Source organism: Mustela nigripes, chromosome 1 (assembly GCF_022355385.1).
Source record: "Mustela nigripes isolate SB6536 chromosome 1, MUSNIG.SB6536, whole genome shotgun sequence".
Lineage (NCBI taxonomy): Eukaryota > Metazoa > Chordata > Mammalia > Carnivora > Mustelidae > Mustela > Mustela nigripes.
This window is the reverse complement of record NC_081557.1, coordinates 266240409-266264997: the sequence shown is the minus strand read 5'-3', so window position 1 is coordinate 266264997 and position 24589 is coordinate 266240409. Positions and strand designations below refer to the sequence as shown.

The following is a 24589-nucleotide window of genomic DNA, read 5'->3' as shown; positions in this document are numbered from 1 at the left end:
ATGAAGAAACATCAGCTTCTGCAATAGGTAGCACTCACTTGGCCTCATTTATTTTATATTATTTTGAGATAATTTATTTTTAAATAATCTCTATACCTGACATGGGACTCGAACTCACAACCCCAAGATCAAGAGGCACGGGCTCTACTGACTGAGCCAGCAGACCCCTCATTTAACCTAGCATGAACAGAAAAGGAACTCTGTGGACCCGAGTATTTAGGGAGTTCAGGAATCAACTGGCTTCAATCACAGCTCTCCTGGGTGAGATGAAAGATATTTCTCCTCTTCCCCCTCCCAGTTCCGACTTTCTGGCTCCCCCTCCTCCTCTCGCTCCTCTGGCTCCCTCAGGCTTGCCTCCTACAGCTGGGCCTCCCCTCCACTCCCTCTGTGCGCGGCGGAGACGGCGGCTCGGAACTCGGGGGTTGCTGCCCTGCTCTGGCATCCCAGCCAAGAGAAAGTCTCTCTCTCTCAACATCTGTGTCTCCGTGGCAGGAAACATGGAATTTAGGATTGGCCAGACCTGTGTCCATTGTGGGGGGTGGGCACGGTGATCGGCAGCTCCTCTCAAAGCCCGTGGAAGAGGGCACGGGTGTTTTCCCAGAGCAAGGGATCCTGTGCCCAGGAAAAGAGCGTGTGTCCTCCGTACACGTTCACGGGGAATTTTATTAAGGAGCAGAGGCAACTTCCTGCCTCTCACATAGGAACTCTCTGCATGGACCTGAATTATGACCTTTGGAACTCTTGGACTTAGATCATACATTTTTAAAGGACGGACCACACTTTATTCCTTGAGTCCCAAAGTGTCGGTAGGTCAAGTGCAGCGGGAAGACGACCCCACTCACACCAGCACGGCTCTGTGCAGCCAAGCAGAGGACCGCAAAACTCCTTTTTTTGGTTGTTTGTTTTGGCTTTCAACCAAATAGGAACTCGAGAAATTTGTTTGTCGATAAATTGTGCTTCCACGTGCAGGAGGAAATGTGCTCAGTAACAAGCACAGGATGTGGACCTCCGTGGCATGCACAGAGTTCTGCGGGCGGCGTCCTCAGGGTCCTACGCAGGGGGTCGAACAGGGAATGCTCAGGGTTCAGACCGCTGCTAAGTACTAGCTTTCCTGTGGCCTTGATATATGTTTTAAGGTTTTATTTATTTGAGAGGGAGAGAGAGAGAGAACATAAGAGGGAGAGGTCAGAGGGAGAAGCCGACTCCCCGAGGAGGTGGGGCGGGGACTCGATCCCATGACTCCGGGGTCATGACCGGAGCCAAAGGCAGTGGTTCACCGTCTGAGCCACCCAGGCGCCCGCAGCCTTGATTCTTAGAGGGAGAAGTGGGCTTTCAGAGTTAGGTGCTTGTTGATTTGCTCAGGTCCCCGTGTTTGAGAATAGTCTTCTGGGAAAGAAATAAAGATAAATTAAAAAAAAAAAATCAACGTTCCTTCTCAGTTTCTATCTCTAGCTACTTTGCTTTCATCTCCTTTCTGAAGGGCATGAAGTGCCTCTTAATGCAACAGATTATAAATGAAGGAGAATGACTGCGACTAGTGCTATTCAGACACCCGATAATGTAGGCTCAGGGACTCAAATGCCACTTATCATACAGAAAGTAGTAACCTAGTTCTTTCTTAGTCACTTTTTTTTTTTTTTAAACTTTAGAATCTGGGTCTCAAGGAGAAGGAATGGTGAAATGTTCTGCTTTTTAAAGTTATAAATATATGTGATTAATAAGAAAAACACTGAGGGAAATGAAAACAACCTCACAGCCTGCACTTCCTGACACCCTCTTTTGATTTTGTAAAGTTTCCTGTCATGACTTCTCAGTATATTTATTTTTAAGGAAGTTCCTTTAGCAAGAAGAGAGACCCTAGCACCCTGTCCCTCCTGAGACACACCCCCCCACCCCCACCCATCAAAGACTTAGAAATCTGTGCTGCAGTATTATTCTACATTTTAAACAACAGGGCCATGACATCTGTCTCTAGATGGTTTGCGAAGCAGTAGAGAGGAGAGAGAAAGTGAGAAGTACCAGATCCTGGATTTCTGCCTCTTTGCACAGTGCAGGAGCTTGAAGGCAACAATTTCATGATTATCGTTAGTTATGATTTTTCTTCTTCTTTTTTTTTTTTAACATAAAATGTATTATTTGTTTCAGGGGTACAGGTCTGTGTTTCATCAGTCTTACACAATTCACAGCACTCATCATAGCACCTACCCTCCCCAGTGTCCATCACCCAGCCACCCCATCCCTCCCGCACCCCCTCCCCTCCAGCAACCCTCAGTTTGTTTCCTGAGATGAAGAGTCTCTTGGTTTGTCTCCCTCCCTGGTTTCATCTTGTTTCATTTTCCCCTTCCCTTCCCCTATGATCCTCTGTCTTGTTTCTCAAATTTCTCATATCCATGAGATCATATGATAATGTCTTTCTCTGATTGACTTACTTCGCTTGGCATGGTACTCTCTAGTTCCATCCACGTCGTTGCAAATGGCAAAATTCCATTTCTTTTGATGGATGCATAGTATTCCATTATGTATATATACCACATCTTCTTGATCCATTCATCTGTTGTAGGCTCTTTCCATAGTTTGGCTATTGTGGACATTGCTTCTATAAACATTCGAGAGCACGTGCCCCTTTGGATCACTACATTTATATCTTTGGGGTAAATACACAGTAGTGCAATTGCTGGGTCATAGGGCAGTTCTATTTTCAACACTTTGAGGAACCTCCATGCTGTTTTCCAGAGTGGCTGCACCAGCTTGCATTCCCACCAGCACTGTAGAAGGGTTCCTCTTTCTCCGCATCCTTGCCAACATCTGTTGTTTCCTAAGTGGTTAATTTTAGCCATTCTGACTGGTGTGAGGTGGTATCTCATTATGGTTTTGATTTGTATTTCCCTGATGCCGAGTGATATGGAGCATTTTTTCATGTGTCTGTTGGCCATTTGGATGTCTTCTTTCCAAAATGTCTGTTCATGTCCTCTGCCCATTTCTTGATTGGATTATTTGTTCTTTGGATGTTGAGTTTGATGAGTTCTTTTTAGACTTTGGATGCTAGTCCTTTATTATTATTAATAGCTAACATTTATTGAGCTTTTGCTAGGTATCATCATTGTGCTAAGTACTTTACATACATACACACTCTCGCACACACTCACATACACACTCACATACTGTAAACTTGTCATGTGGCCATATTAGAGTACATACTGTGGGTTAAGGCTCTGTTTTTGGTGATCCATAAGTGACTCCAGAAATTAATTTAATAGGAGAGATAAATTCAAGCCTATAACATCCTTATGAAGTGAATTGTATTATCCCCATTTTATAGAAGAGGAATGTCAGAACTTAGGAGGTTAAGTAACTCACCCAAGTTCATAGAGTTAGTAAGAGGTAAAACTGCATTTGGGGCTGTGTCTTAACTTCTGTGACTGACTATACTACATCACTTAACAATTCTGAATGTAGCACATTAGAAACAATTACGTGTAGAAGAAAACATATATTCTGTAAGGGAGAACTCAAGGCTTATGCACAATCACCCAACCTGCAGTGTACTGAATATAGGCTTAAGAGCTGTGTGTGTGTGTGTGTGTGTGTGTGTGTGTGTGTGTTAGTTAGAATTGTGGGGAAAAAAAATTCATAGAACTCCATACCATTAATAGGAATATCAAAATTCATGAGTGACTTTGAGGTGAAGAGAGTTTCTAACTTTCGAAGATGCATAATTCTACATTTACACTGTACTTTACAGCTTATCCAGAGCTTTCCTAGATATCATGTGATTCTCACATATTCTGTGGACTCAGTATGTATGGCCTTTTTATGGTACAGGCTGTAAGAGTGGTTACAGCTGATAAGAGCTAGTTATCAATGGGAAAGCCAACATATTTTGGTCACAGTCCAATAGTATGAAATGGCACTTACAGATAATCTGTCATTATGAAATCTCCCGCTCTTAAAGAAGTAGCAAAGCTGCCAAATGAGTGAGGAAGCAGATGTATTTAATAGGCCCCAAAAAGCTCATATAAAAATGCAATCAATAAGTTGACTCTAGGGGACTTAGCCTGGGAGGCTCAGTGAGTCAAGCATCTGCCTTCGGCTCCAGACATGATCGTGGGGTCCTGGAATTGAGTCCTGCATGAGGCTCCTTGCTCAGCGGGAAGCCTGCTTCCCCCTCTGCCTGCTGTTCCCCCTTCGTGTGCACTCTCTCTCTCTCTCTGTGACAAATAAATTTAAAAAGTCTAAAAATAAAAGTTGACTCTGAGACACCAACAGCTTTTGAAGAAAACATCTCTACCTTTCAGAAATAACAATGATGGTGTTTGTGAAATACATTTGTCATTTCAAAAATATCTCCCAAAATTATTAAGACCACATCAGTTGTCAGTACTCATACATTAAGTCTCACTTAATCTTTGCTTTTTCTGGGAAAAAAAAAGTGCATTTACTTACACAGAGAAAATCCCATTCAGTCTGTGTTGACTACCATTTTACTCAGGTTTAAAGAAGACCTTCATTACTCTCGAAGACTTCCTCACAGAACTGCCACAATGCCCAGCAGGGTTTCTGCTGTGGGTTAAGGCCGTGTTTTCGGTGGTCACAACCCATCTATGAAATCAGTGTAACGAGTAGAGACAAATAATTGTTTAAAATTAAACAGATCAGAATAGACCATATCAGAAGTTCTCACAGGTAGTTAATGCAAGTATGTTTTGGGGAAATTCTGTTTCAGTGTTTTATGTGTACACTAAGTGTTGACACTTAATGCAGTTTGTAGTAAAAAAAAAAAAAAGATTTGAATAAAATAAATGAGTCACGGGGATGTAATTTATAGCACAGGGAATATAGTTAGTAATACCGTAATAGTTTTGTACAGTGACATGACAGATGATAGCTAGACCCATCAAGGTGATCGTTTTATAATGTTTGAAAATATTGACTCGCTATGTTGTACTCCTGAAAGTAATATAATCTGGTATGTCAACTACATTTCAATTAAAAAGAAAAAAATTGAAAGCCACTGGGTTAAGGCACTTCCTCCAAATGGTATTTCATTGCAAATAGTTTTTGGGTGGATGTCTCGGAGCACACAGACTTCTGGCTTTACGGGGATTGCTGGGAGCAGGGGGTGCGGGTCACCAAAGTGGAAGAGGTCATGGGAGCACAATTCAAGACACCCCTGGGGAACAGAGGGCGAAAGGGACAGGAGCAGAGAGAAGAACCAAGGAGGGCAAGACGGGGAGTCAGAGTGAGCTACTCCGAGTCAGAGCTGAGGTCGGGGTTCGTATGTAAACAAGAGGGAAGGGGGACGAAAGAGCAGACCCTCGGACCTCGCGGGGGCGCTTGGCAGTAGGAAACAGCCGACGTGGCCGCTGCCTTTAGCTGTAACAGGGCCTTGGCTTGAGTGCTTTACACAACGATGACGTTTATTGACGCACGCCCCGGCTCGGGGACGTCACAAGGCCCATCCACAGCTTCGGCCTCAATGGTGTCCCCTTTGTGGATCCAGGACGACCGCAAGAGCTGCTGGGGCTGTTGCTTCTTTATCCCCATCCAAGCTGGTTCTCCGAACGGCAGGGGAAAACTTCCCCAAATCTTCCAGGAAACTCCGCTCACAGCTTCTTGGCCAGAACGGAGTCCCTTGCCCGTTTCCTGAACTGGTCCGATACCCGGACCAGTCCCACGTCTCCCCGGAGCTGGGGTCAGCCTCCTCCCTGGACGTGGCAAACGCGAGGGGAAAAAATCTGAGTTCCCTTTAGGAAGAAGGGGAAGACATTTTGCTGAACAGGCAATGAAGTTCGCTACATGCAAGAAGTTTTTTAAAAACTTTGGTAACATCTCCTAGTAGTTTTCGTAGATGTGCTCTGGAACAGTTCTGGCATTAGAGCAGTTTCATCTTTAAAGACTTATTATGTCATCTTCCCTCTCATACAAGAATGCTTTGGAAGCGTCTAAATGAAAGCTAAGAAATCCATTACAGAGAGCTTCTATTTTCCTTATACTTTACCACCAAAAGAAATCTCAATTTTTATCCCAAAATAATATGCTGTATTCACTCCCACAGGGACAATGCACAATGATCGACCTCTGTTGGAACAAACATCATGAGAGGGAAGCACCAGGCATTGTACAGAGCTTGGCTTCTCTCTCCGGGTGCCTCCCCCACTCAGAAGTCCTGCTTCAGCGTTATCCTCCGGCGGACGTGCCGGCTTTCTGCATCGCGACACAAAGTCATTGCTGGTCGGGATCACTCTCGCCTGAGGAAAGGCCAGCACAAAGCCAGCGAGGCTTAGACGAGACGCACACTCTTCGTGCACGGCTGCGGGCTTTTGAGGGTTCCTTTATGAGAGACGAGCAGAAAGTCAACATCCCACAGTTGCTCAGATCTGGGCTTTGGTTTCATGGCCACCAACCACCACTTCCCCACCCAGGAGAATTACAGCTGAGCGGCGTTTTAACTCCATCCCCAGGGGAGCGTTGAGTAAGAAGAAAAGCATGCTAGGGCACCAATAAATCATTTCTGGAGAGAAAGATGTTTCAGGAAAATCAAACAAAGTGTAGAAAAGCCTTAGCTTGCAGTCCGTCTCTGCAGGGTTTGAATGATGGCTCCTCCCGGCTCAGACAAACACCAAGCAGGAAGCTCTGAACAGCAGAAAAAAAAAACATAAAAAAAAAAAAAAAAGAAAGAAAGAAAAAAGAAAAAAGAAAACAAAGTTCTGTCTGGAGCCGTAAAAGAGAATGGCTAACGATGATGGTCATTGTCACTTCTTTGCTCATTTAAACAAAATGAAGGCCCCAGGTTCTTTAACTCTTTCCAAGCAAATGTTAGAATTTTCAGAAAGTTATTTTCTGAATATTATTTTTAGAATATATTCTGAATATTCAGAATTATTTTCTGAATCATGTTTCAGAAACTAAAATGGAAGTTCTACAGTGGAGATGTGACAACTCTAGAAATCCAATGAGCCAGGAGCATGGTTTTTCAGAGTTACTTCCAAGCTCAGCTAAGTACGCAGATAATTTAACTGACTTCCCTCCCGGGCCCCGCCCTCAGGGCGCAGGTACGGGGCTCTCCCCGGGGATACTTGTGGCAGGGCACGTGGAAAGGGAAGGTGCAGATCTGTCACTGCTATTTGTGAACGCCTTGTGAAATTTGAGAAGTATACCTTACTTGTGTACCCTTTGCGGTTTCCTAGTTGGTAAACTTTGCTGTCCCGGTTTTTTCCCTCTACTGCACGATTCCGGCACTCAGGGATCTGGGAATTGCTACCGGAAGATCACCCCACAGCCCTGCCAGCCTGGAGTTAGGAGCTGAACTGGCTGCTGGCTCCCTCCATAGCAACTGGCTGGAAATATTACAGGACGTCCCCCACGAGACCAAACCGAACAAAAGCACATCACCACTTTTTTCTGTTTAACATCGGTCTACCTCGAGAGGAACTGGGCAGAATTCAAAAAATATTTTCCAGCTGGGAAAAGAAATAATCAACCAGGCCAAACGCTAAGCCTTACTTCTTTAGACGCTCGCCTGCCTGTGCTCTCTCTCTCATGAAAGATTCATGCTGTTCACTTGGAATCCGTCACGTAGGTTATCTGAATTTCTATTCTGTGCCTCCTAAAATGGACTTGGCTAAGATGAATAAATTCGTATAATAGGTGGGGATTCAGTGAGCCAGCTGATATATTTTGCTAAATAATTTCCTTTATGGGATGTTCTTAAAACAATAGTTTAAAATTTCGAAAGCTCCTTCGGACGCTGAGCAGCGTTCTAAAGCACGCCGCTGTCCATCGTCTTCTAAGAGTCCTCCAGCTTTAAAATGCTATGAGTTTATGAATACGTGCTACTGTATTCCCAGGAGGAGATTCTGGTTTATTATTTTTCATGAAGTCTGAAGAAATTAGTTAGATATTGACTCTGCAAAGCAAATCTGTATGTCAGGCCACAGAACAGCGTGATTCCGTCATTCTGGAATGCTACCTTGCACAAAACAGATTCTCAAAAACTACTTCTGGGTTCTTAGCCGCTGTACATTTTTCAATTGCCGGTTTGGTAATGATGCAAACTGCATGCAGTGGATTTTCAAATAGATGGGTCATTTTATAGCGACGTATTTTATAGCTTATGTAATTGTAACATGCAGAGACGGGGATTTATTACCTGCTTGCTTTGGTACCACGAGACCTATAATTCCTATCATCTTACACAGGATCTTCTCCCTTAAGTATGTGTCTGGTTTTACAGAGGATTACTAGAGCACTATCTTTTCTCCCATCATAGAGAAGTCAGATATTAAAAGGGTAAAAACCATAAAATTCCTCTTCAGGGATGTCCCAAACCAGACAAAGAAAGAGAAAACCAAGAGCTTTGCCCTGTTTGACCTTAACCACGCTAGCTGGGTTCAATGTCTTCTCTCCGCAGGTCTGGGTCCTTGAGTCTTTGGACCCAGGCGAGGTGACGTGCTGTGCTCCGTGGGAGGCAGAAGGGTCTGGGTCACAGGCGTTGCCCTGCACCCTCCTTAATAACCCTGCGCACTTCGCCCAGTAGCTCGCTACCTCCCTTCTGGAGCTCGTCACCTGGTTCACCTCTCTGAGCCCTGACTTCCGGTAACCTCCGGAGTCGTTCCGGCTGTGATCAGCCTGGCATCTCCCCGAACACCCATCGTCATCATCGTCACCATCGCGGTCACCACAGGAATAGCTCACATTTACTACCGTAAGCCCCCGAAGCAGTCTGCTTGCTGTGGCTTATTTCTTTTCAACCTTAAAACCCACCCTACGAGGCAAGGACTGCTATCCAGTGACGAGCTGATTAAGAAGAAAACAAAGGTAGGTCCTAAACCTGAGGCAGAGGCAGGTCCCAAACCCAGGCCATTTCTTAACCGCTGTGCTCTCCGTCTTTCCCACCACTTGCCCAAACAAAGAATTAACTACCAGCCACTTGGTAAGACTCAGGCTTCCTAACCGTATGGTGCTGCCACTGGTCTGGAGGAGGCATGGGCCCTGCTGCAGAGAACGAGCTGGCCCTGCCACTGGTCTTCCTTTAATTCCTGGTGGCAAGAGGATTTACTCATTTCCTTTGTACTCACAATTAGCCTTTTACTTTTTATCCACACAATATACCACAGATAACTCAGATTACATTCATTACAAGCTGTTGTGTCCTGTGTCCTTTGTTTACAACAAGGGCTCTGGCTTGACCTTAGCTTTTTTTTCCTTAATTTTTAAATTTTTATTGAGGTATAGTTGACATACAACATTATGTGCATTTTTTGGCCTTAGATTTTAGGTGCAGTCATCTTAGGAAAAGTCAAGAGCCATAGAAATGGAGTCTAAGAATGACAAACATGGCAGACGTTCATTTTATACTCCCACAATCTTTATTTTCCAATTTCTGATAGTTGAAAACAAGAACAATAAGAGATCTTAGAAAACAGTGGATTTTCAGAAATACAACTACCGAGGAACAAAAGCCAAGCACACTCCTATGTCCTTACTCTACACAAACCAGATAATATGAAAAAGACTTGGAAAATGCTTTTCACCTATAGGTCCGCTGCAAAGCACAGTCACACGAATGAATGAGCGACACAAAGAATCCATACTTGGCTTACTTTTCCCCTTTGCCATATAAATCCGAAGGATTAAAAACGCTAAAGTGGGGATTCAATTAAGAATTTAGTGGTGACTCTTAAGGGGTGGTAACTTCCAGCAAGTATCTCAGTCCATCTAGCGAGTGACACTAGAGAGCACGGGAAGGTCCCTCTGCCTCCTAGAGAAAGTCAAGACAAGGTAACGGTTCTGTTCGGGGCTGTCGGGGAGCAGGGCAGGAACGCTGCTGGTGAGCGAACGGCTCTCTGTCTCCATGAGGGTGAGAGCAAACACGGCCGAAGTCTTAGCTCAGCAGGAAATGAAATGTCTAGCTCCCGAAATGTGGCCGTGAGTTCGGAGCGACAGAAACGGAAGGAAGAGTGAGCAAGACCCCAGTCTGTGCCGCACGTGGCCTGTCAGGAAACCGCGTGACGGGGCGCGGGCTAAACCCCACCTCTGCTCTTGCTTGACATTCTCCTTCTGGAATCTTGAACCACGCTGGGTTCGTGGCTGATGAGCACATCGATCCTGAAAGATGATTATTCACCAGATACAAGGTTCTGGATGACAGAGATCTGGTCTGTTCTGTATCTAGCTATCGACGGTGACCGCCTGGAGCTTAGCAGGAGCTCACTGGGTACTTGCTGAATGAATGAACCCAGAGCCCCGCAATTTGAGAATAGCCTGGGAAATATTTGGGGCTCTTTTGCTCTTCACCTAAACGATGGTGGCCAAAAATAAAAGAAAAAGGAAAAAAAGAAAAAGAAAAGAAGCAGAAGAGGTCGTCCGTCATTTTCCAAGACAATGGAGTTCCTTCGTTCCCATTCAGCTTACACGTGTGGCTTCCTTGCAGAAAAGACGCCCTAAGATGACGAAGGAATAATCATGTGTTTGTGTGTGTGCAAGGGTGTGTGTGTGTATTTGATCCTTCACAGCGATGTAGGGATGTCAGATCATGTAAACATAACCGTATCTGTGCCTGACTGACTTAACTCTTCATCAACCCTCCTGAAATGAAAGGCAGCCTCAAGCGTCCTGATAAAGCAGTAGTTATTTAGAATTATGAGAGGCAAGGTTGAGTCATTAACAAAACAGCCCATCCCTGCTCATAGCGCAGCTCAGGGATCCTAAGGGAAAGGTAACCGGGACGGTCCGTCATGCCTCCGCCCCAGCCATCCCGTGACATCTAAACTGGGAGTTGGTGCCCAGGCAAACAAATTCAAATTACCTTCCAGCAGAAACCACAAAATACTCGTTCGAGATGGTTTCGGCCAGAAGACGCAAAGCCAGATCAAAATCTGAAGCCGCAGAAATACCGAAATGGCAGGAACAGAGACGTAGTCATTACAGGAAGCTCAGGAAGCTTCAACGGAGGTTAAAAAAGGACAGAGAAAGGAGAGGAAAAGCTGCAGCAAGAGAAGCTGATGGCGTTGCCCATCCCTCCTGGAAATGATGCTCTGCTCTGAAGAGGAAGCGGGAGGACCTAGAGGCGCAAAACCAGCCGCAGAGACAGGGACAAAACAGGAAACAGGAGTGCGGATGAAACCCACTGTAGGTCGGGAAGAGAGCAAGGCCTCCGACCGCAGAGCTGGTAAAGACACCGGAAAAGGACAACAAAAAAAAAGAAGTAGCGGGGGACTCAGAGTCGACACATTTACAAACAGATAAAGGAGTCGCGCTTTTCCTCTCGAGAAGAGCTGGAAAGAGGCTTAGTCCTGTCCAGGGTCATTCAGGAATGCTCAGCTCCCGTGTGCATCTGATCAGATATCGCTCGACAGAAGTGGGCGTGCGGATCTCGGGGACCCTTCTGTTCCCTCGTGGGATCCCCCAGAGACATGGCACTTGCGGTAACAGAGCAGAGCCAAGGAGCCCACAAAAGACCCTTGAACCACCTCACACATTCTAGCCCTGTAAGGGGGGTGTCCAGAGACTTCTATCATGTGCTGTCGGTTCAGAGTACTAGGTAACGCGTAGTCTGTGCTCACAATACGGTAATATTACTACTCACAAATCGTGGAAAGTGTGGACCGTTGCTACCTTCAGTTTGTGCTGTTTGAGCTATCACCACCTTCAGGGGGAGGTCTTTGAGTTGTATGACTGGCCAGAGGTCGAGTGGGCCGTCCAGAAGAGTCTCCCGACGTGAACTTCCCGCCCCGGACTCCAGAGGCTTCCTTCTAGCCACCGTCCCACCCACGGCTCCGTCCCAAGCGCCGGGGAGCAATACCTGGTAGCCTACCGAGCATCTCTCTACGAGAGCAAACAAACTCCCTTTGGCTCATGTCCGTCTGCGTTTGCTCTGTGTACCAGAATCGCTACTATCTTCCTTTGCCAGTCTTTAGAGGGAGAGGCAATGGGCAGTAAAATGCCCGGAGTTAAGAGGCAAACAAAGGAAGAATAAAGGAGTCTAGAGATAATAAGGTCCAGAATATCAGAATGCTAAAGCCAGCTAGGAAACACAGATTATGGAGCCCAGGTCTCCCACAGGAGTGAGTAACCTACTGACCTCAACTTCAGAGTCCTGTTAAAAAGATCTTAGCAAATCAGTGACAAAATCTTTTGATCAAACAAGGGATGACCAGTAGTTATGTTTCTTATATTTATTTAATAGTGCTGGGGGCGTCCGGGTGGCTCAGTCGGTTGAGCATCTGCCTTTGGCTCAGGTCACGATCTTAGGGTCCTGGCACTGAGCTCCTGTTGGGCTCCCTGCTCAGTGGGGAGTCTGCTTCTCTCTCTCCCTCTACCCATCTCTCCTTGTGAGCATGCACGTTCACTCTCAAATAAATAAAGTAAAAATTTAAAAAAATATATAATATCACAATATTAGGGGCAATTACTGTGTTAATGATCAAATGCAACTATTACTGTTATTTGTAAAAAAAACCACAACAGTTTGGTGTGGTTAAGCGACTTGTCCAAGGTTGCATAACATGCTCAATTTTTCCAATTTCTTCAAACCTTAATTCATTCAGGAATTACACTATTGCCGGCAAGGCCCCAGTTGGGTTAAACCTAAGTTTATGTCCCATAGCGATAGTTGCTTTTCAAGAAATGGAAACCTTGCTTCAGAATCCAGAGCTCAGGCTTCTCGTCTGGCCACCAGCCCGGCGTGGGGTACAGAGGGGACATGTCCTCGCACGATCAGGACCATCTGAGATGCTCCTCTGCTCTTCCAGAACCCGGCTGGTTCGCCAAGCTCCCCGGGGTAGGAAATGAGCCCCTCAGGCACAGTTGCTCAGTTCCTTAAGGTCTTAGGAAGGCAAATTATTAATAAGCAGAAGCGGTCCACAAATACACAGATGCATAAAGTCAACACAAAACCCCGAGGAGATTTCACTCTGAGTACAATCGTGTGGCTGGGAATCTGGGGACAGATGTAGAAAGATGCACGTGCTGTGGCCACAGCGGGAAGACATGCTTCTCTGCTGAAAAAGTTCCGAGGTATCTTGTTTTATGCTGATGTTCAAGTCAATGTGCTTCTGAGCTAAGGCAGTTACAGGAACGGGAGCCGGCAGCTTAGTTCCACATAGGGTGTGCATCTAGACGAGGCTTCTAAGATTTTCTTTGATTTGGATCAATGGGGCTCGGATATAATCATGTGATAAAACACTAAAAATTATGTTGCTTTTTAACATGAAATGCAAATATTTAAGTTATGTAAGAAACACACATATAATTTTGTATTGAATCAGATATACTGTGTCCTGTTGTAAGAGAAAAATAATATTAAAACCAAAGGAATATGAAGCATTTATAGAGGAAAGATAAAACTGAGGAAATTGTATCCATTCACTTATCCTTTTTTCTTGATGTTTTGCCCAGAAGGGACTGCTGGTCGCCACTCTCACATGCAATTTCCCTTCCTCTTTAACAGAACCCCAACTTTTAGCTGGGCACAGAGTCCCTCTGTGAGAAACTGCATTTCCCAGCTTCCCTTCTGGCTAAGTCTCGCCACATGACTATTTTCCACCAAAGGTATGAAAGCATAATTCCTAGTTGGGAAGTCCAGAAAGGCTGCTTAAAGGGATTCAGCTCAGCTGAGAAGGTTTCTTCTTGTTTTTCCATCTTCGTTTGGCCTGCAGTGGAAATTTAACCAGAGCTTTAACGGCCCTGAGATGGCCTGAGTGATAAAAGCCACTTAATGGAGAAAAACAACACGACAGCCGGCAAGGCCACGTCCCCATGGTCTTTCTACTTCAGGCTTGCCTCCCGGCGCTGGTAGTGTGCTTTTCTCTCTCTGTGCAGCAAAACCCAATCCTAACTGATGTATTCACGTTAAAAAAGTCCCACCGCCAGTTCTAATCTTGAAGTTTAGAGCTTGAACACCTAAAGCTACTGCGTAGGATACAAGAGTATAATTTGAATCATAGATTTGGTTGTTGTCTGTGTGTTTTCTTAGAAAAACCACAGAGATAATTATTTAAACTAACTTCTATTTTTAGTTTTGAAAGTCTTACTTTTGTTAAAAAAAAAAAAAAAAAAAAGAAAGAAAAGAAAAGAAAAATGGCACCAGATCTCATTACTTTCTAGATCTCTCTCACTAATATCCAGCAATGGTGTAAGTTTCATCTTAATCTAAGTGTCTATTTTTGCACATCGTTAGGCAATGCTCAAGTTCGTCAAGTATACCCGTATAATTAACCTGTGTGATTCTCATAACAGGCCCACGAAGTAAGCAAGACAAAGATCATTAGGTCCGTTTTTACCACCGGATTCCTCTTCGCTACTACATCACTTTGTGGTAGATAAGACCGTCATTACGCCTAGTGCACATAAAGCAGAATCATAACACGCTCACCCCGTCTGACCGAACCCCCTGAAAACCAGTTGGCATTTAATAAGCACTTGCTGGAGGCCTGGATGGGTGACTGGGTGAGTGAGGGGATAAGAACCCTGAGGCCCAGGGAGGTCACAGGAGGTAGCAGTGTCATAAGACTGGGAAAAAAGTTAGGGTTTCCTCATGTCTATTCTAATTTATTTTCCATTCGAGTACGCTGTCTCTCCCTGGACATTCATCCTTTGGTTTGCTGAGCTGCCCGTTTGAGTGCGCTGCCAGGGACAGGCGGCGCTCAGACGGCCATCCGTGGTGGACTTCAGCTGACGCCCAACACGACACTGCACAGGCCACAAAAGAGCTTGCTTTCCCTGGCAGCCCTCCCAATGTTCGCACGTTATTGCTGGGCCACAGTCATCGCCCTTGACGAGTGACTCTGCTGGCAACGCAGGATTCCCTCCAGGTCCTGCACACGGACAGCCAGCCAGCAGCTCCGTTTCTAGCTCTGCCCGACACCCTCACACAGCTATGGTATTTGTTTCGCTTGGGAAAGTGTTCCAGGAGGCTTTGCCTAGCGGTGCTGGCTGTTACGGTTTAACCCGAGGGCTTAAAGATGTGAACTAGGAGACACAAGAGCCACAGTGGACCCGAGCATTCAGAATATCTTCTTTCTTCTTAGAGAACTGAGAAATGATCAGAGCCAGAAAGACCCGAAATCATCACCCTGTTCACTCTAAGGTGTGTCTGAAGTGAACGTACATTGGTTTGCCGATGACTGAGACAGAAATCTCAAGTGATTTCTCCCAAATCATCAAAGTAGTGGGGATAATAGCTTTAGATTCCAAGTCCTAAATTAGTCGGGGTGCTGGTGAGAAGAAATCCTCAGCCGGCCATTTCTGACCTGTGTGACTGGTGAAATTATTCTTTCTGAATCTCAGATTTAACGTATTTATAATGGAGCTGTTGAAGGTTTAAATGAGATACTATAAAGTGCCCAGGAATTTGGAAGCCTCTCGGTTCCTTTGTTTTCATTCCTTCCCGCCTGTAATCCTGGGTCCATTTCAGAGACCCTTGCCACATTCTGTGACCAAGAAGAAATGCTGAGAAAGTCAACGTAATCTTCACTAAAACCTTCTGGTTTGCTTTAGCATACAGACGTTTAGAAATTTATATAACACGTAAAATTTACAAAACTACAAAGAATACCTGGGAGACGCTTGGCCTCATTTACTTGACCTCCAGTAATTCTGATTGTTTTGTGTACTTTTGGCCCAGATTCTATCAGAAAAATCAGAATGTCTAGTGGAGACATGTTGGTGCCTCCCACGTTCTTGCGCTGCTGACCCAGAACTTCCTAACTATGCTTTTTCATAGTTTACTTTTACTTTATTCAGCAAGTAGTGTGTCAGTCACTAACAGAGCTGCTGAGAGCATAGAAATGAACAAAACAGACCAAAGCTTTCTCTGTTTGTGGGGGGGAAGATAGACAATAAACCCAATAAACATGGTCTATTGGTGACAGAGAAAATTAAGGTAGGAAAGAGGCTACGGAGTGTTGGGGCAGGAGTTGGAAATTAAGACATTATAGTCAGGAAAGGTCATGTTGGAAGACCTGAAGGAGATAGGGAGTGAGTCCTACAGAAATCTGGGAGGAAGGTAGGAGGCATGGGAAGTACACGGACCCTGGGAAAGGCAAGTGCCTGGAATGTTCCATGAATAGCTCGAAAGCCAGAGAACAAAGGAGAAAACAGTAGAACACAAAGTAAGATGAGTGAAGAGGCAGGTGGGGGCAGATTGCGTCGGGGCGTTATAAAGACTTTGTCTTCTACTCTACGTGAAATGGAAGCCTTTGCTGGGGTTGAGCAGGGAGGTCACATGATCTGACTTATGTTTTAATAGGATCATTCTTTCTATTGTACTGAGAAATAGACTGAAAATCCGTGAGACCACTGAGGAGATTATCGCAGTAATCCAGTCCGAAAGGAAGCAAATATTTGCTGATGGATTGGATGTGGGGTGTGAGAGACAGAGAAAAAGAACTCCAAGGTTTTTTGGCACGAGAAAGTGAAAGGGCGGTTTTGTCATTGACTTATACGCGGGAGACAACAGGAAAAACAGGTGCAGGAAAGATCAGCAGTTTGGTATTAGACGTGCTAAGTTTGAGATGCTCATTAGACATCCACATTGAGCTGTCCTGGAGGCGACTGGATTTCCAGCCAGAGCACAGTGTGGAAATTTGAGCCAGGGTATTAATTTGGGTGTTGACAACCTATGCATGATATTTAAAGGAGAGAAGACAAATATGGACATGTAGAGACAGGCAGGTGGTAAGATCAGTAAATAGAGAGTTGAATTCCATGGCTCAGAGAACCCGTTCCTTCAAATCATTTGGATGTGAAGTGCCAGGAAGAAGAAGAGGGAACCAGAGTCGAGTAGTTTTAAAATCCTTCAAGTGAAAAAGGTGATCAGCTATGGGAGAACACTGGGTAGACTGGAGCCTTGGGTAGGGCGTGAGGAAGGTCCAGGGACTACAGGTAAAAGGTGCAAAATAAGACTACTGAGTAAGAGCTTAGAATCCGTGACTCACCCACAGAGTGATTCAGAGAGATCTGCCAGATGGGCAGCCTTCGAGATACATTGCTCATACAGCATGGTTTATCTGTTTAGAACGAAAAGAAAATATTAGAGAGGTGCCTGGGTGGCTCAGTTGGTTGAACGTCCAACTCTTGGTTTCAGTTCAGGTTGTGATCTCCTGGGTCGTGAGACAGAGCCCCACATGGGGCTCCACACTCAGCGGGAGTCAGCCTGAAGATTCTCTCCCTCTGCCTCTCTCCCCACTCACATACATGCTCCTTCTCTCTAAAATAAATAAATTTAAAAATATTTGAGCCTACTCTTTTACTCAGGAAGTCTACTTCTTGACATGAATTCTCAGGAAATATATTTGATTATTGTAAAATATTTATATGTACAGATATTTATCACAGTGTTATTTATAAAAATAAAAAATCCTGGAAACAATGTAAGTTCCAGGAAGTGCAATGTTTAAAGAAATTGTCATCTATAGTTATAGAATATAATATTATACGGCCATTAAAAACGATGTTTATAACAATACTTCATCACATGGGAAAGGACTATAGCTTAATTTACATAAAAACTAACATAAAACAATGTATGCAACATCTGATCTTAATTTTATACATTTGTGTGTACAGAGGACACAGAATGAAAAGAAATACAATCAATATTTGTCAGTGATGGCTTCTTCCTATGCTATATATTTCTGATTTTCCAAATATGCCATCAGTAGATACGATTTTTATAATTATGATTTTAAAATTTTTTAATTTTAAGCAAAGATTAAAATAAATTCCTGAGTTGGCCTCAGTCCTTCTTGGGTTGCTCCGTCATTTCAGTTATAGACTCCACAAGGTCTCCCAAGCATTTACTACCCTGTTCCTAGAACAAGTGGTCAAGCATGAGTCATCAGGCAAAAGGCCCCCGGATGCTGAATGCTCGCTGAGCTGGCAGACTTGGGACACGGGTGTGATGCGTCCAGGTGTGATCTCCTGTGGGGCGCGGCTACCTACCACCAGCCTGGGGTTTCACCATGGGAGCTGGCAGGGGACCCTATTGTTTCCGGGACACCTCAAACTCGTCCTTTGTGCCACACAGTTGTTCACTTATACTCTGAATTCTTCATAGGAGATTATTTCCCGTTGCGATCTCTTCAACTTTTCCTCTTTGACCCGGGACTGACGGAAAATGATCTCTGCTCTATGGGGCATGAACGATTCTTCACAAAAGTGAGCCATGTGGGGATAGGTTAGTCTGTCACGGAAGAAGGCGGATTGACCGAGAGCTGCATTCATCCACCTGGCCTGGGAACGGGCGAGAGTCGTCACACAGGCGGGGCTGACGCTCTAAATCGAGAGCACAGCATCTTCTGGTTTGGTAAATCCATCCAGGTTTTTCCCTGCGAGTCTGGCTTTAGTATTTTTCTGCCTCTTTAAGATTGGGAAACCACCCAGGCCTCCCAGCTCTTGGCAAGCAACGGACTGACTTCACGTTGTTACTCAGCACTTTGTTTCTTATTGAAACGCCAGGCTCTGCACAACCGGTTTGTGAAGTCTGAAGATCCTCTGGGCGTGCCCAGAAACACAGCAGCCTCAGGAGGAGAGAACTGAAGGGGACCGAGTGAAAACAGGAGAGAGGCCTTACAGCCTGGAGCCGGAGCCGCTTGCATCAAGCCAGTGTCAACAGCCTGGACTTGTAACTGCGGCCAGCCTGCCTCTTCTCTCTTCTCGGGATTGCAATCCCACCTGCTGCTGTGGGAGCAGCTCCACGGCCACCTTCCCCAGCCTAACCTAATCTGCTCTTCTGTGTTTCCCAGAACGCTTCTGTTTATTTACTTTTTTGATCTTACATACTAGTCTTTCTTGTATCTCACTTGTTTTGGCCTGCCTTACGCATGTGTATTTCCCTGCTGGATTGTAAGTGCCCCCGGGCCATGAGAGTGACCCAGTTTAGTTTCCCTCCCTCTTCCTTAGCGCAATGCCGTGCCCTTGGTTAAATGAAGGTCTGAGAATGCTGAGTCATGCCCAATGCCTGCCGGCCCCGGGTGGACCTCAGGGGCCCCTGGGTTTGTCACAGCTTCAGCAAAGGCAGTCATCTCCCAGGGCTGCTTCGACCTTTGGGATCTCCACCTTCACTGGCCGGAGTGTCTATCTTTAAATGATAATGAAGTGACATCCGTTTTAATAGTTCATGTACTATCACTGAAAAGATAGAACGTCCCTGTGTAATGAAAGAAGCTAATTCCTGCAGTATTAATTTCTTCAAAAGAAAATACACATCTCCAGGGGATTAATTAAACTATTATTGTGGGTAGACAAAATGGGATTTGATGAATTAAAAAGATGGTGTAGACCTACCTTATGGTGAAAGAGTTCTGATGCATTGTGGGGTTTAAAAAAATGTAGAAAGTAGTATATTTATTGTGATGCTTTTTTTGGGTAACAATAAAGCAAAACAAAAATAACTTCTATGTAAAAATATGTGTATACACACCTGGAAAAATCATTTAGAAAAATAATTTGGGCAATTATGTCTCCTATAGCTAATGTCCATAACAAGAACTGGATTTCCTAATTTCCTAATCGTGGAACATAGTTTATATGAACCGCTCTTAGTAATAACTAGCACTGATCAGAACTAGCATCATGAGAACAGAGGAGCAGGCGCTCATCCTGGCTACTTCGGAAGGAGCAGCGAACAGAAGTGCACGGCAGAAATGGTGGGACTCCAGAGGGTTCGGACTATGTGGGATAAAGGGCAAGGAAAGAGCCTGTGTTTGTTCTTATACTTCTTGATCCGCCATTTTTTTAAACAGCTGCAGTAACCAGATACACGTGCGGCTGTAAAGACACAGTAATTATTGAAATTATTACAGAATAGACTAGAATTACTACAGAAAAAAAGCCCGTTCTACTGTAAGTCTACAGCTTTCTGTTTCCATTAAAATATTTTTAAAATCTTGGTTTTAAGTTTAAATGTGATCTTTTTAAAATAGGAGATATATTCATAAACGGCAAAACCTAACGGTGCAAGTAGTATTTCCGGAACGAAACTTTTCTCTCGCTCTCCTGGTCCCCGTCACCTCTCTCCAGCTTCCCTCAGTGTTACCAGTTTGTGGTTTTTGATAATCTGAGATTTCTTATAAAATGTACCTATTTAGCTAATGTTGAATAACTATATAATAAAATATAAAATAACGGTACTTGGGATTACAGGAAATATTTCTCTCTTTATAGCTTTTAGTAAAAAATTTTTCCCTTTAAATAAAAAATGTAGGGCGCCTGGGTGGCTCAGTGGGTTAAGCCGTTGCCTTCGGCTCAGGTCATGATCTCAGGGTCCTGGGATCGAGTCCCGCATTGGGCTCTCTCCTCAGCGGGGAGCCTGCTTCCTCCTCTCTCTCTCTGCCTGCCTCTCTGCCTACTTGTGATCTTTCTCTGTCAAATAAATAAATAAAATCTTTAAAAAAAAAAAAAGAAAATGTAAAGATAATTTCCATAGTCGTTTTGTCAAACTCTGACACACCTCCTGTCTGTACTGTCCTTGTTTGTTTAATAACACCGTTTCTCTTCCCCAGGCCACAGTTTCAATCAACAGTATAGCTAATACCTTGTAGAGGAAAAAAACCCATCTAAGTCATATTCTGAAACAAAATTTCTCAAATTTCCACTGGGGTTTCTGAGTATCATTTGATGCATGTTAATTAAATCAGAAGAAGTAATTAATATCTGATACACTCGATGCATAAAGATGTTTAAAGTAACAGCAGTGAAAACAAGAATACGTTCTTAAGAGACGCGGACCTTGCTGGGATGGGTAGGAAAAGGTCCTATTTATTTTTTAAGTGAAATTAAAAAAAAAATCTCGGTAACTGGAGGTGGGATACAAGGCCACATTGGGGTTTGAGAAGTGTGAGTTTCAAGCTCCGTTGCTATGCCCAGAGCCAAGTGCTCGTCCAGGCCTGCCCCGGGGGTGAGAATTTGGGCAGCAGCTCGTTTATCCATAACCGTAACCCATGTTCCCTGGAGCAGACCTGGGACCCGGACACGGCCAGCTCGGGTCCCGCCGTCTTGCTGCGATGCACCGACCCCAGCGCTGGCTCCTTGTGCTTCGCTTCCCGGTTCCCTCCTTGTTCGGACGCGCCTTCCGTTTGCTCCTGCGGGGGGGGGGGGGGGGGCTGCGGCGGCCTCAACCGGTCCAGTACACGAGGTTCCGTCCACTCTAGGTCCTGTCCGCACCCGGTCCCGTCTCTCCTCAAAAAATAAAATTAAAGAAAGAAAGAAATCTTAAAAAAATTTAAAAAAAAATTTCTTGCGTTAGAGATTTGCTTAGATATACTGTTCTGCTAAAATACAAACACACTTGGGTACGGCCAAGTCCTTCCATCAGGAGAAGCCCAGAGTATCTTGTCACTCAAGCTTGAAACAGATCGGATGCTGGACCTTAGGAGAGAAGGGGGGAGGGGGGGTCTCTTCATGGGGTTGCTCTGGACGGACAGGTGTTGAGAGTGAACACTCAGGAAGTGACTAGTGGGCAGGTCTGAGCCTACAAGTATTTAAGCAGAGAACAATGCAAGGAAACTGTTCACGGTTCTCTCGGGCACCATCAGAAGAGAGAGCAAATCACCTAGTGGTGTTTGCGATTCAGCCTTTAGCAGGGAGCAAAGTCAGCGGTTCCTCCTGGCAAAGGAAAAACTGAAGAGAGAAAGATTCCCGGTGGGAAGAAAGCTAGACAGATGTGGACAGATGTGACTTTGCATCCTGGCCGTGCTCTTCTAGATGTCCCTTGTGTGTTTCATCTGTAAAGGAGTAATTATATTTATCCAAAAATATTGTTGGGAGGATTACGATAAAAGAAGTGTCGATCCTGGCATCTGTAAACACTCAGGAGACGACGGACAATCTTGTTTATCTCTGAAGACTAGAAAACTCACGGTTGGAAGTGGAGAAGCCAGGAGGAGTCAGAGGGGAGGGGGCCGGGGTCTGAGGTCACCGTGAGATCTCTGCCAGGTGTTGCATCAGCATGGAATGCAGATTTTTAATAGGTCATCTAGGAGGCTGGGCACCCGACCGGCCGAAATGCACGCGGTCCGGCTGGGATCTAGGCGGGACAGGCAATCCTGCAGGCAAGCCTAGAGGCTGATTTGTAGGCCCTCCTGTATCCTCTGCACAAAAGGAGAGGAAGGGAAGCAACATTTACTGGGTCCTGATAACCAAGTCCAGACATGACTGACACCAGAAATACTCTGTCAGAAAACTCAGTTTATAAGAAAGATAGAGTGAATGATAAATGGTTTGTTAGAAATGTAGCTCTTTGCTCCCAAACTGTTGAATCCCTACTGTTAGACTCCAGTGAGGCTGAAACTTTGACACTGCCTCCCAGAATGGGCGATACACACTCTTGTTTTCCCAAGTCATAGATTGCTTTCTTTAAGAAAGGTTAAGACTAACACTTAGTCCTTCCAAAATAAATAGATAAATGGTATAGGAGAGCGTGAAGAAAATATAAAGTATATGCTTTCGCATTAATAGATTTGCAGATACATCCTTATGTTTAAGTGAAACAGACATGAGGACACCCCGAGAGCAGGACCCACACTCACTGGGGTTGGGCCAGGCCCCAGGAACTTGACCTACATAACGGCGGGACACTAAGTCCCAAAGAAGGAAAGATGGAATGTGGAGTGAGGACCCTTAGTCTTCCCACACACCAGAGCTGTGGAGCCTCCTCTCCATCTGAGTCCCAACCCCCTGACGGTGGGTTATGCTCTTCTGGCCAGGCCACCTCTGTTAAAAGTCAAAAATCAGGGGTGCCTGGGTGGCTCAGTCGGTTTAAGCATCTGCCTTTGTCTCAGGTCATCATCCTGAGCTCCTGGGCTCAAGCCCCGCATGGAGCTCCTGGCACAGCAGAGAGCCTGCTTCTCCCTCTTCTCCAGGCTGGTGCTCTCTCTCAATGGACCTCTCTCTCTCTCTTTCAATCGCAAATAAATAAATAAAATCTTTAAAAAAGTGAAAAATCATTTTACTTCTCATTCATTTGATTACCAGTGAAGTGAAATCTTTTAGAGTTAGTCATCTCCACTAATGGGATTGCATGCTTTACTCTTACGTTATCCTTCAAAAAATTATTTCACTGATAGGTTGCTGCCTTTTCCTTACGGATTTATAGAAGGGCTTTGTAGTAAGATATTAAATCTTTGTCGTCTGTTCTGCTTGTCCTCTGGCTTGTCATCTGTCTCTCCACTGTGTGCTAGTCTTTCTCACATGGGAGTTGATGTTTTTGCTTTTATCTCCTTTGTCGTCAGTATTTCTACTCTTTAAGTGCCCTACAGGATCAGGTAAGAGATCCTAAAGGTTCAAAATCATGGTGCTGGGAATAAAAGGACAGCCACGGATACAAGGACACAGATATAAGCATCAGATGAGTGGAACGGACAACAGGCTGTAGGATTTTTGTAGCTTCATAAATGCACCAAAGTCTTAAGGGCACACACTCTGGGCTTCGATGAACTGTTTGAATCCTGCTTCTGTCAGTTACTGATGGTTTGAACTGGGAGATTTGCTTAACTGTGTCCCCATGTCCTCATCCGTAAAGTGTAGGATTTTTGTGTGGGATGTAGGAATATTGTGAACTTTCTGGCTACTGTAAACTCTCAGGAGAGGTGAACTGTTCATGATACCTGGGAGTTTTGGGGGCCTGGCCGACTGGAGAAGGACTAGAACAGTTCCCGGGATGGGCGTGGAGGAGACTAGACTAGAGAGGGGAGAAAATAGAACCCAGTGCCTCGGAGGGTCTGTGGAAGGTTTAGATCCACAGGCCTGGGTGCTCTGAGGAATGTTGCAGAGTCACCCAGAGGAGTGGACCTCAAGGGGCCTGTGAAGGTCGGAGGGACAGAAAGCCACAACTGGGGAAAGAAAACAGGAAAGATGAGCCAGAGGAGACAAGAAAGAACCGTCAGAGTCTCCTGCAGGACGGGCAAGTTTTGTAAATAAATTCTTTTTGATTATGTTGCGTCCGTCACCATACGACCCCCGGGCTCCATGCAGTCCGTGCCCACCTCGATCCCCTGGGATGGGCAGTTCTAAGTAAAAAGAAGAAACTGGAGGACAGTGTCTCAGCCACGGTGCGAAAGGAAAGCAAATTCAAGCTGCCGTCAGAGAGAGAGAGAGAGGAAGGACGGACGGACGGACGGACGAGCTGCCAACAACTGGTACTGAAATCAGAACGGAGGCGAGCCATGCCCCAGCGTCATCCGAAATGACGGGAGGAAACATGCGCGGGAACAAGGGTCCGGCAGGGCCTGTGGCAGCCGGACACGCTCCCAGCCCAAGCCTGGCCGCGCCACACACGGAAGCACGCGGACTCGGCCCCCCGCAGACCCGTGCCCCCCGCAGGCCCAGTGCCACCCGCAGACCCGGTGCCCCCGCAGACCCCATGACACCCGCAGACCCCATGACACCCGCAGACCCGGTGCTCCCCGCAGACCCGGTGCCCCCCGCAGACCCCGTGCCACCCGCAGGCCCCGTGCCCCCCGCAGACCTGGTGCCACCCGCAGACCCGGTGCCCCCGCAGACCCCATGACACCCGCAGACCCGGTGCTCCCCGCAGACCCGGTGCCCCCCGCAGACCCCGTGCCACCTGCAGGCCCCGTGCCCCCCGCAG

The 24589-nt window shown here is 45.6% G+C and overlaps 1 long non-coding RNA gene across 1 annotated transcript in view; it reads right to left on the bottom strand.

Moving 5' to 3' along the window:
* Positions 1-20746: 20746 nt before the first annotated feature.
* LOC132016110 (uncharacterized) overlaps positions 20747-24589 on the bottom strand; it is a 10644-nt gene continuing 6801 nt past the window's right edge. The window contains exon 4 of the long non-coding RNA XR_009403887.1: positions 20747-21177. This is a non-coding gene — a long non-coding RNA (uncharacterized LOC132016110). The remainder of the gene's footprint in view (positions 21178-24589) is intronic.